The sequence below is a fragment of the Heptranchias perlo genome, chromosome 17 (genome assembly GCF_035084215.1).
Source record: "Heptranchias perlo isolate sHepPer1 chromosome 17, sHepPer1.hap1, whole genome shotgun sequence".
Classification (NCBI taxonomy): Eukaryota; Metazoa; Chordata; class Chondrichthyes; order Hexanchiformes; family Hexanchidae; genus Heptranchias; species Heptranchias perlo.
The window spans coordinates 23,100,374-23,111,873 of record NC_090341.1 but is presented as its reverse complement, the minus strand read 5'-3'; positions in this window follow the sequence as shown (position 1 = coordinate 23,111,873).

The window sequence follows — 11,500 nt, the reverse complement described above, 5'->3', positions numbered from 1 at the left end:
AATCTGATCACTGTATCATCTTGAGAATTGATGACAAAGTAAACACAGATATGCTGTAATCGTATTAATCATCATAAACTGCCTGGCAGAGGATTTAAGTGCAGATTAGGACCTCTTTGCAGATAACCACTAACAGATGAGACATTACCAATGACTCTGATGGCAAGATGCATGTTCTTCTAATTATTGATGCAGCCCTCCTTTCATTCTGGGCAAGACTAAGCATCTTACCATCAATTGGATCAGTAGGTTAGACATTTCACCTTTCAGTTCACTTCATGTGGTTCTAGTTGAAGGAGCCCCAAAGTAACTCTTCTATGTGTGAAGATCAACAAGAAAGTGAGTACAACATTCAGGATATGTGACCAAATTTGGAGAATTGCTTTATTAAGTTATTCAAATTTCCTTCTCTCTTGCAAAGGAAAAAAAACTCCAGCACAGCTTTATTAAAAATAGACTTGAGTACATGATTCTGCTTGAATTAGTTAAGTGCTGGCTGCCTTGCAGATTCTTGATGACGTCCACTGCATTTTAGTTATGACCAGTGAAACCAATTAGTGCGCTGTCCAAACATTAAACAACAAAAAAAAATGCAGCTTCAATGTGTGGTTTCTTGAGCCATTGCACCTTGACTGGAGTAGAAATTGCTTGGACAATAACGGTGAGCTCAATAGTGCTCACTGTTGTTAGTGGCGGAATGGAGGAGCAAGTTCTCGTATTGGCACATGCGCAGTGAAACGTGGAAATCCAGAGCTTGCTCCTACTGGTAGGCCGGCGATATGACAGCTTCGAATTAAAGGCTGTAATCAGTGAAATCATTGAAAAAGCGCCAACTTGCTCATATGCCCAGCTGGAAAGTAAGTAATATTGCTACAAAACAGGTAGGCTTAAATATACCAGGTCTAAACTAAGTCTTAATGACTGCAAAACAACTAAAAATTAACTTTTTAAAAATGTGGATTCTCATTACTCTTTACTTTAATAGATTTTGGTCCTTGAAAAAAAGTTTTTAAAAATGTTAAAATTTTTCCCTTCTGACTCTTTTATTTCATTCGATTATTTCTTACCCTCTCTTTGTTTCGCTGTCTATAACTATTTTTACAATAATTTTAATGTTGTACCTTTCACTTCCTGGATTTTACGTTCCAGCCTGCAGAAACAGTTTCGCAGATCTCAAAAATGCTGCAATCTGATCGGTCAAGGGGAGAGTCTGATCCTCTTACTTCTCCCACAGGTCCTAATTTCACTTGAACTAATGCTGGGCTCTTCTCTGCTTCCTATTCGAGGAATTGCACTCAGTAAAGACCCAGTAAAGTTAGTTGGTTAGCATAAATCTATGGAGCAAGGAGCACGGTTGGTTCGCCACTCCGAGCAATTTCTGGGCCAACAAATTGAGTGCACGATCTAACTGCATGCTTCATTTAATAAACAATTACACTAATTTACCTTGCAAGAAAGCAGACTGCAAACATTATCTAGTATTGATGGTGCTTTAGGCATGACTTATGATGCTTGAGCTACATTATTCAACTTTGTTATTTGCACTGATAGAAAACACTTATGTTCTCAGCAATCATTTGAGACTAAAGTGAACAAACACTTATTAGCCAAACTTGGTATTTAACAGTAGTTTAACACTTATTTTTCTTTCATGATTATACCAATTTTACAGTCTAGTTTTGTGATTAATTTCATGGTAGAAAAAAACTGATGCTGGGAATTTCCTCAGGGATCCTCCCGACCAACGCTGTAACATCTGAAACCCCGGATATGCTTCATAAATGGCCTTTCCTCCAAGCTCGCTGAAGTTATGGCGACTGATCGGAAGATCCCCCGAGGAAGTTCGAAGGGCGAATCTTAAAAACTATAGGACTTGAATGCATAATCTAGACTGACACTTCAATGCAATACTGAGGAGGTGCTGCATTGTCAGAGATGCTGTCTGTCAAATGAAACGTTAAACCATATATCCGTTCAGATGAATGCAAAAGATCTCATTGCACATTCAAAAATGAATAAAGGACTAATCCTGCCTAACATTTATCCCTCAACAAACACCATCAAAAAATGATTATCAGGTCGTTTTCCTCACATCCTATTCGTGGGACCGTGCTGTGGCTGTGGCGTTTGCTTATACAAGAACATTGACTGCACTTTAAAAGTAATGAATTGTCTCTGAAGTGCCCTGGGAAATCCCGAGGACATCAGAGGCACTGTATAACTGCAAGTTCTTTCTTTTCTCCTTGCAAAACACACCAATCTTGTATGCTACTTATTTTATTACTGCAGTATTTTCCTGTGATATGCAATTTCAGTGAACGAACTACATCCAACTAAGTTATTTATCTTTTAGAAAATAATACCTATGCCAGATGGCAATGTATTAAGTCAGTATATATGTATATATGATATAACATTATTGGTTCTTTTAATGTGACCCTTACTGTAATGTATTAAATTATGGTTTTCAGCTATAATTTTCAGGTGTATTGGCATTGTTGCCACTTTATTGGTACATATTTCATAAAATTGCATTATTCCGTGATGAGTTAATTATTGTAACTTGATCTTGTGTGTCAGCCTTGGCTCAATGGTAGCATTCTTGCCTCTGAGTCAGAAGGTTATGGGTTCAAGTCTCACTTCACAGATTTGAGCAAATAATTCAGGCTGACACTTCAGTGTAGTTATGAGGGAATACTGCACTGTCGGAAATGAGACATTAAACCAAGGACCCATTTGCCCTCTCAGGTGGACGTAGAAGATCCCATGACACTATTTTGAATAAGAGCAAGGGAGGTCTCCCCAGTGTCCTGGCCAATATTTATCCCTCAACCAACATAACTTCAAAAAAAACAAACAGATTATCTAGTCATTATCACATTGCTGTTAGTGGGAGCTTGCTTTGTGCAAATTGGCTGCCATGTTTCCTACATTTCTACAGTGACCACACTTCAAAAGTACCTCATCGGCTGTAAAGCGCTTTGGGACATCCTGAGGTTGTGAAAGGCGCTATATAAATGCAAGTCTTGCTTTTTGTTTTGTTTAACCTTGTTGAGAAAGTTCTTGCAAAAATGCTAAATTGTGGCAGTCTTGATCCAATTCTCAATGGGAATGAGTTCACAATGCAAATCTGCTCCATATTTGACACCTTACCCAGCAATGCTTGCTTTGTGCAGGGTGTGAATAGAAATATAATGCTGGTAAAGATTGTATAGCCTTACTATTGCAAACTGGTTAATATATTGCCCAATGTCACTGTTATTGGGTGCAAATTTAATCATTGCTGTTGCCAGCAATGTCATATCTCCACTAGACAACTACCAAAGAAGCTAATGAAATTCAACTGCAACTTAAAACTAGTACAAATGATATTTAAAAAGGCAATGAATTCACAAAAAATGATTAAATGTACATCTACATATTCATGCAGGATAGTCCATTGAGCTAAGAAACAGGGGCCTAGAAATTAGATCCCATGGTTGCACACATTTAATGAGGCCAGCAGCAGGAACTCAGCAGATTGGTCCGCCAGCCTCGTTTGTTTATTACCGATGAGCTGCGGGTGCCAGTCGTGACCCCAGAGGCAGCTCAGTGGTTACAGAGGGGGAGAGAATTCGGTCGGCTCGGATGCCAATCAAGGTACTCAACAGAGTCTAGGGGGTGAGGCAACCAAGAGGGGGGCAAGTGGTGGTCAGCAGCAGCCCACGGATTTAATGTGCAGTTGGGGCAGCACTCCTGCTCCTCCCACCTCCACAATAAGGTAAGTTTAAAAAAAAAAGTTGAAACTTGTCTTTCCGATGGCAGCCTCCAGCGGTCCCACAAGGACCCCCGGTTTGGCTGCTAAGCGCATGAAGAAACTGACTGCAGCATGCACAGTGCATGGCGGGTGGCAGACTTCCAGTGTGGAATGAGTCCGCGAGCACCCCACCTACCATATTGGATCCTTAGGCACCTGTTTTACACCTGTAAAACTGGTGCACAGCAATCCAAATTCCAGGCTAGGAAGTTTTATGCTGTGATATTTGTAGTCGCTTCTGTCGTGATAGCAATGCGAGTGATATGATGCATTTTGTCACAATTTATAAGACCACATAGTGTTTTTTAAACAAGGAGAAATATTGCCGAACTTTCTTTGTGGATACGATTTTCCTTTATCTGCAGTTTTTAAACTCAGAGTTGGTGCTTTGAGTACAACAATGTTTAGATTTCAGGGTTTATGCGAATATTTATCTCCATCTTCTGGAAAAGAACAGTGAAAATTGCTGTGATCCATTTGGTATTTTCCCCATCTCTCCCAAAGCTGCTGGCTCATGCTGGATTCCATGGGCTCCAGCAGCGCTCAGGTTCATTTTGTTTTTGTATGGTTATGCAGTGAACATTAGCAGACTGTTTAACCCGTGCAAGGTATCGTAGCCGAATTTAATCCATTTTTTCACCTGACATCATCGCATTTGTCCAACATCCAGCATTGGATGAGCAGAAATTTCCTCCAACTAGATATTGAGAAAACCAAAGCCATTGTGTTTGGTCCCCGCCACAAACTCCGTTCCCTAGCCACCAACTTCATCCCTCTACCTGAGGCTGAACCAGACCGTTCACAATCTTTCCATCCTATTTGACCCTGAGATGAACTTCCGACCCTATATCTGCTCCAATACCAAGACTGCCTACTTCTACCTCCGTAACATCGCCCGTCACCGCCCCTGTCTCAGCTCATCTGCTGCTGAAACCCTCATATATGCCTTTGTTACCTCTGGACTTGACTATTCCAATGCTCTCCTGGCTGGCCGCCCATCTTACACTCTCCATAAACTTGAGCTCATCCAAAATTCTGCTGCCCGTATCCTAACTCGCACCAAGTCCCGTTCACCCATCATCCCTTTGCTCGCAGACCTACATTGGCTCCTGTTCCGGCAACGCCTCAATTTTAAAATTCCCATCCTTGTTTTCAAATCTCACCATGGCCTTGCCCCTCCCTATCTCTGTAACCTCCTCCAGCCCTACAATCCTCCAAGATCTCTACATTCCTCCAATTCTGGTCTCTTTCGTATCCTCGATTTTAATCACTCCACCATTGGCGGCTGTGCCTTTAGCTGCCGAGGCCCTAAGCTCTGGAATTCCCTCCCTAAACCTCTGCACCTCTCTACCTCTTTTTCCTCCTTCAAGACACTCCTTAAAACCTACCTCTTTAACCAAGATTTTGGTCAGCTGTCCTAATATCTCCTAATGGGACTCGGTATCTAATTTTGTTTGATAACGCTCCTGTGAAGAGCCTTGGAATGTTTTGCTATGTTAAAGGCACTGTATAAATAAAAGTTGTTTTTTCTAGCAGGCGTCACTGGATATCAATTGATTCCGGGAAGCCTGTCTGATTTTTTTTTCTTTTAACCCTAACCCCCACTCCCTATCCCAGAGACACTGAGTCTAAATGTGTGGGTTCCATCACTGCCGTAGCTGAGATCAGCACGCAGCTTGGCTCAAAGCTGGGACCTTCCTTGTCTGGATGGCACATTAACACACAGCTTTAGATAGATCTCTAATCTAATTTGAATTTCATGAAGAAGAAATTGGTTTTCAAACCACAGGAGGATATAAACTATAAGCAAACACCAGCAGATGTTTGTACCTGGATAAGCAGGAAAATCAATAAAGCAAGAAACTCATATAAAGCATGTACTTTAAGCTTTAAACTAATTAGTCAGTTCCTTAATGACGAATTTGCAACATCTATTGTGTTCACTTGTATTTAACTGCTCCTTGCTTGTATACCTCAGTTTATAAGCATCAAAACTCTGCTATTTGGAGATTATGTTCTTGTTTAAAAAATGTATAGATATACGGCATCATTTAGGAAATGTAGTGCTCGTGCATTTAAAGTGTTGTTGCCTTTGCACTCTCCCTACCATAGATGGTGGTAGTAAAGCAACCACTACCCACAAGTTTTCTTTTTAAATATATATTTATATTAATACAGTCATACAGGGTGGTCCATTTAGCTAAGAAACATTCATCAACAATGCATTTACAGTTTTGCTACAAATAGTAAGACGACTACACTCTCTATTTACTCTTGATGTGGAGATGCCGGTGATGGACTGGGGTTGACAATTGTAAACAATTTTACAACACCAAGTTATAGTCCAGCAATTTTATTTTAAATTCACAAGCTTTCGGAGACTTCCTCCTTCCTCAGGTAAATGTTCCTCATTTACCTGAGGAAGGAGGAAGTCTCCGAAAGCTTGTGAATTTAAAATAAAATTGCTGGTCTATTTACTCTAGCAGTAAGTCGTGAAAGGCCTTAGGATTTTTTTAAATTAATCTTGCAAAAACTCTTAATTTCTAATAAGCTAAAAGTCCTCAGTTTCCCTTTATTGAAAATTATGTGCAAGATAAAAGAACTGCTGTTTTTTTTAATTGTCCTTATTCTAAGCCATTAAGGACTCTGGAGATTATACTGCAGAAAATAAGCATCACAGGGGAATATGTACTGAGGTGCTCCAGGAAGGTTCGTAAAACAAAATAACCACAACAGAAATTACCTAGAATTAGGCCAGATTTGACAAGGCTCACAAAGTGTTCAAAATGTATGTTAATGAGGTAGAGTTTCCACTTTGGGCACAATCAGGAAATAGTGTCCAAAATGCACCCGAAATTGCACTGATTAGGCTACGGTTCAAATTTCCGCTAAAATGCATTTTCATAATCACAAACGTAAAATTTTCCACGAACCAGCGCAATTGAGCAGTGTAATAGAATATAATCGTTTATTTTTTTTCTTTTGCATTAAGGAGTGGTAACCTGGTGCAGTTTTATTAATACAGCTAAAAATGGGTTTATCACAAAAAATAAGCATTTTAAATAAGAGTATCCAGTCCTCCACCTCTGAGTAATCTGATTTTAAATCACTGAAGATGACTTTAAAAAACTATACTGAACCATTTACTAGTTTCATTGGTGTACACTGGTCAGTTTCTTAGTAAATTAGATACTTTTTGATATGTAAAAACTTTTAAAACGTGCCTACTCATCCCTGTGTGCCTAAGAAAATGAGTGCAATTTGAAGAGTCTTCCCGAACCAGCGCAATCGGCAGAAACTCGCAATGTCGTCCTGGGGGCGTGGCCAGTTTTGTGGGCAGGGCCTGATCCGGGCGAATTGAATCTTAAACCAGCTTAAAAGATCGTAGAAAACCCTAAAGTCAGTGCTTTTTTGGTTGTAACTCACTTATATTTAAAATTCCCTGATCTTTTGTGCTGGAATTTGGGTGCAAAACAAGTGGAAATTCTACCCGAATATGTTTAACTTCCTTCAGCAGAAAAGCAATATAGGCCCTGATTTTAACTCCAAGCAGGTAGAGAGCAGCGTAAGTTCAACCAGAAAACAGGCCCGGGGTATTTTAACTCCTGGGCCACATTGTAATCTCAAGGGCAGGTTTCCCACCCAATTGGCTGGTACAATGAGAAACTCATCCACTTTCGGTGTGCAATTCTGGTGGGTCTGCCACAGCCCTATCTGAAGTGGAATGCATATCTTTAAGCGAGGTTGCATTCCCTTCTGGCCGATTTCGGTGTTCGAGTGGTGGAGGAAGAAACTGAATCAACATAAGTTATCACATTTGGAACTTTGGTCTATAGTTTTTCATTACAGCCTCTTAGTCTGCATTGTCAGAAAGTCATTGACATAGAGGTTGAATGAATGGTTTCAATGTTCTTCAATGCAGAATCAAGGGATTGGTGAAGAGGTAACAAGTTCTGTTAAAGCTGAGGGGCTCTTTCTGATTTTTCAGGTAAGGGTATTGAATAGGTCACCAAAAGCACTGCTCTATCAACCATTCTGTGGCCTCGTAATCTGCAATGTAATGTGCTGCCTCTCCTTCTTGTGGTTCTACCTCATCTTCATCCAATTATTCCTTGTCTGATGATATGACTCCTTGTTGCTGTGCCTCCTCCAGCTCCAGTCCTCTTCACATTGCCAGGCTGTGCAGAATGCAGCAAACTACAATGATGCAGCACACTTTGTTCGGGCCATATTGTAGGGATCCCCCAGACTGATCAAGGAACCTGAACCTTTGCTTCAATATGTCAATGATATGCTCTAGGATGTTCCTGGTGGCCCCATGGTTCAATTGTCTATGCCCCGAAAACAAGGGAAGCCGGCCACTGCTGCAAATCTCATTCTGGCTGTTGGCATCCATTGGGAAGGTAACGCACTTTTTTTCTTCCAAGGAAGGCACTGGTAACCTGCTTGATTCAGCTTTGTACTGCTGACTGGGAGATGCTGTGTACTGCTGACTGGAAGAAGCTGTGTACTGCTGACTGGAAGAAGCTGTGTACTGCTGACTGGAAGAAGCTGTGTACTGCTGACTGGGAGATGCTGTGTACTGCTGACTGGGAGATGTGGATGATGTCCCCTGTAGCAGTTTGGAAGGGACCTGTGGCAAAAAAATGAAGGGCAGTGGTGACTTTGACAGCCAATGGCAAAGCATGGCCCCCTGGTCCAATTGCCAGCAGGTCCTGTTGCAACAGGCTGCATAGATCAGCAACAGTCTGCCTGGTGAAGCGCAGCCTCCTCACGCACTGCTCCTCAGAGATATCCAGCAAAGTGACTCTTGGCCTAAAGACCCTGTAAGATCTTCTATGAGCAGCTCCCCTCACCTGCTGTCTTCTACAGGCCCACCTGTTGCTTGTCCTGGTTGAGGCTGTTGCTGCTGTTGCTCTTCCTCCAACTGTTCCTCCATCCTAAGTAATGAAGCAAATACAGCACCCATGATAAGCAGGAGTGTTTAATGAGTGTGGGTAAGGGAAAAAAATCAGAAAGAAGCAAACTGCAATCTCAGAACTGCCTTGGAAATGCACTGCTCACAATGGCACACAGATCCTAATGCCTGTAGGTCAATGCCTCTTTAAATCCAGCTTCCAGTTATGTCAGTCAGTTTGTGAAGCCAATCCAGTGGTTCAGGGTGTTTACTGCTGGTGGGTCTTGTGACCCATCCAGTTAAAATCACATTAGGGCCCTAATGACATCATAGGGCCTCCAATTTGAATTTATTAATGAGGCACCCACCTGTTTCTGGTGGATGCATTTGCCACCTGAGTCAGCTCTGCAATTAAAATGGCCATTGGCAGTTTCTGGCAGGAACGGGGAGGTAAGTCCATTTTAGTAATTTTTACCAATCATCCACCCCATTCCCCGGGTGGTTTTGGTTAAAATCGAAGTCCTATACAATGAGGATTGTATTGTATTGATATATATATTAATGACCTGGACTTGGGTAAAGAGGATATAATTTCAAAGTTTGCAGATGACACGAAACTCGGAAATGTAGTAAACAACATGGAGGAAAGTAACAGATTAAGAAGGACATAGACTGGTGAAATGGGCAGACACATGGCAGATGAAATTTAACGCAGAGAAATGTGAGGTGATGTATTTTGGCAGGAAGAATGAGGAGAGGCAATATAAACTAAATGATACAATTTAAAAGGGGGTTCAGGAACAGAGAGATCTGGGGGTGCACATACGCAAATCATTGAAGGTGGTAGGGCAAGTTGAGAAGGCTGTTAAAAAAGCATATGGGATCCTGGGCTTTATAAATAGAGGCATAGAATGCAATAGCAAGGAAGTAATGCAAACCTTTATAAATCACCGATTCGGCCTCAGCTGGAGTATTGTGTTCAATTCTGGGCACTAAACCTTAGGAAGGATGTATAGGCCATAGAGAGGAGATTTACTAGAATAGTGCCAGGGATGAGGGACTTCAGTTATGTGGAGAGACTGAAGAAGCTGGGGTTCTCCTTAGAATGGAGAAGGTTAAGGGAAGATGTGATAGAGGTGTTCAAAATCATAACGGTTTTGACAGAATAAATAAGGAGAAACTGTTTCCAGTGGCAGAAGGGTCGGTAACTAGAGGTCACAGATTTAAGGTGATGGGCAAAATAGCCAGAGGCAACATAAGGAAACATTTTTTTACACAGCAAGTTGTAATGATCTGGAATGGATTGCCTGAAAGGGTGTTGGAAGCAGATCAATCGTAACTTTCAAAAGGAAATGGACAAATAGTTGAAGGGAAAAAAATTACAAGGCTATAGGGAAAGAGTAGGGGAATGGGACTAAATGGATAGTTGTTTTACGATGGGCTGAAAGGCCTCCTCCTGTCCCCTGTGCTGTACCTACTATGATACCATGATTGTAAATATCACTGTTACCAGTACAGCTAGTCTGGTACTCATTGTGCAAAACCATATGAAAGCATTTAATGATAACAGGGTACCTATTGCACATGATTGACATTGAACTAATTTATCAATGTCAACAGTTAACATATTTTGTATTTTATTTTGGATTCATAATAACTTAGAGATGACAACATTCTAATCACCGTGGTTTATAAAACACATGGCTCACTGAACTGTGGTAACATATAAAACAAGGAATGTTGATTGGTCATTTGGCCCATCAAGCCTGTTTATTTCACAGACTCCATACAATCTACTCGAGCAAGGAATCTACCTAACTTGAATCATCTCCTGAGGAAAATTTCTGCAAAGTAATCCGCTGTCCCCAAAGATAAAAATCCTTGCTACTTTTCTTTCTAATGAATCAATACGCTTCAGAGGGTTGGATGCCCAAAACTGCAGGCAGTATACCAAATGTGACTTTTCTAATGATCTAGATACCAAAATAGTACATTTATCTGCATTAAAATCCACTTTACCACTCCTTAATGTATCCACTTAATAGGTGCCCATCTCTTAGAATTTTATCAAAATCTGTCACACTTGTCACTTGACGATATGGTTTGATGCCATTGACAGATTTTATACTTTTCCAAAAAGTGTCCTCCACATTATTCCTGAATGCTGTGAGCAGCATGGAGCCCAGAACAGATATCTGCAGAAATAGAAGCAAAATATTGCAGATGCTGGAAATCTGAAACAAAAAATTAAAATGCTAGGAGCATTCAAAAGGTCAGGAGGCATCTGCAGAGAGAACAGGCAAGTTAATGATTCAGGTATGGGCCCTTCATCTGCAGAACTCTCTAATCATATAATCTCTTAGCTTTTTATAGGTTTGCATTGTCTCCCTTAGTTAGCAATAGAATTGCTAAATCTTGATCACTTTTCTTAATTTTTAAAAAATAATTTCTTTCAGCAACTTTCTTTTCAGAGCTTCCCCCCTCTGTGTTGCCCAGACCTGAGAAAGCAGTGTTAATTTACAATGACAAAGAACTGGCAGGATGTTGCTTTGACGGCCATTGCAAGAGCACCTCAACTCTTCTCTGTTGTATGTTAGACCCCTCACAGAACAAGTTTCAGGCTAAAGGCAAGTAATATGAAAATATATATGAATTGCCTGAACTGTCATAACTGTTTATAGTAATTCTACTATTTTGGCTAGCACTTGTATTTATTCAGGTTTGACTCTGAAATCTCATGCATTATTCAGTAAGTTTCATCAGCTCTATTGTATTGTATAGTAGTAACATTTTTCTTGCTGCTAAGT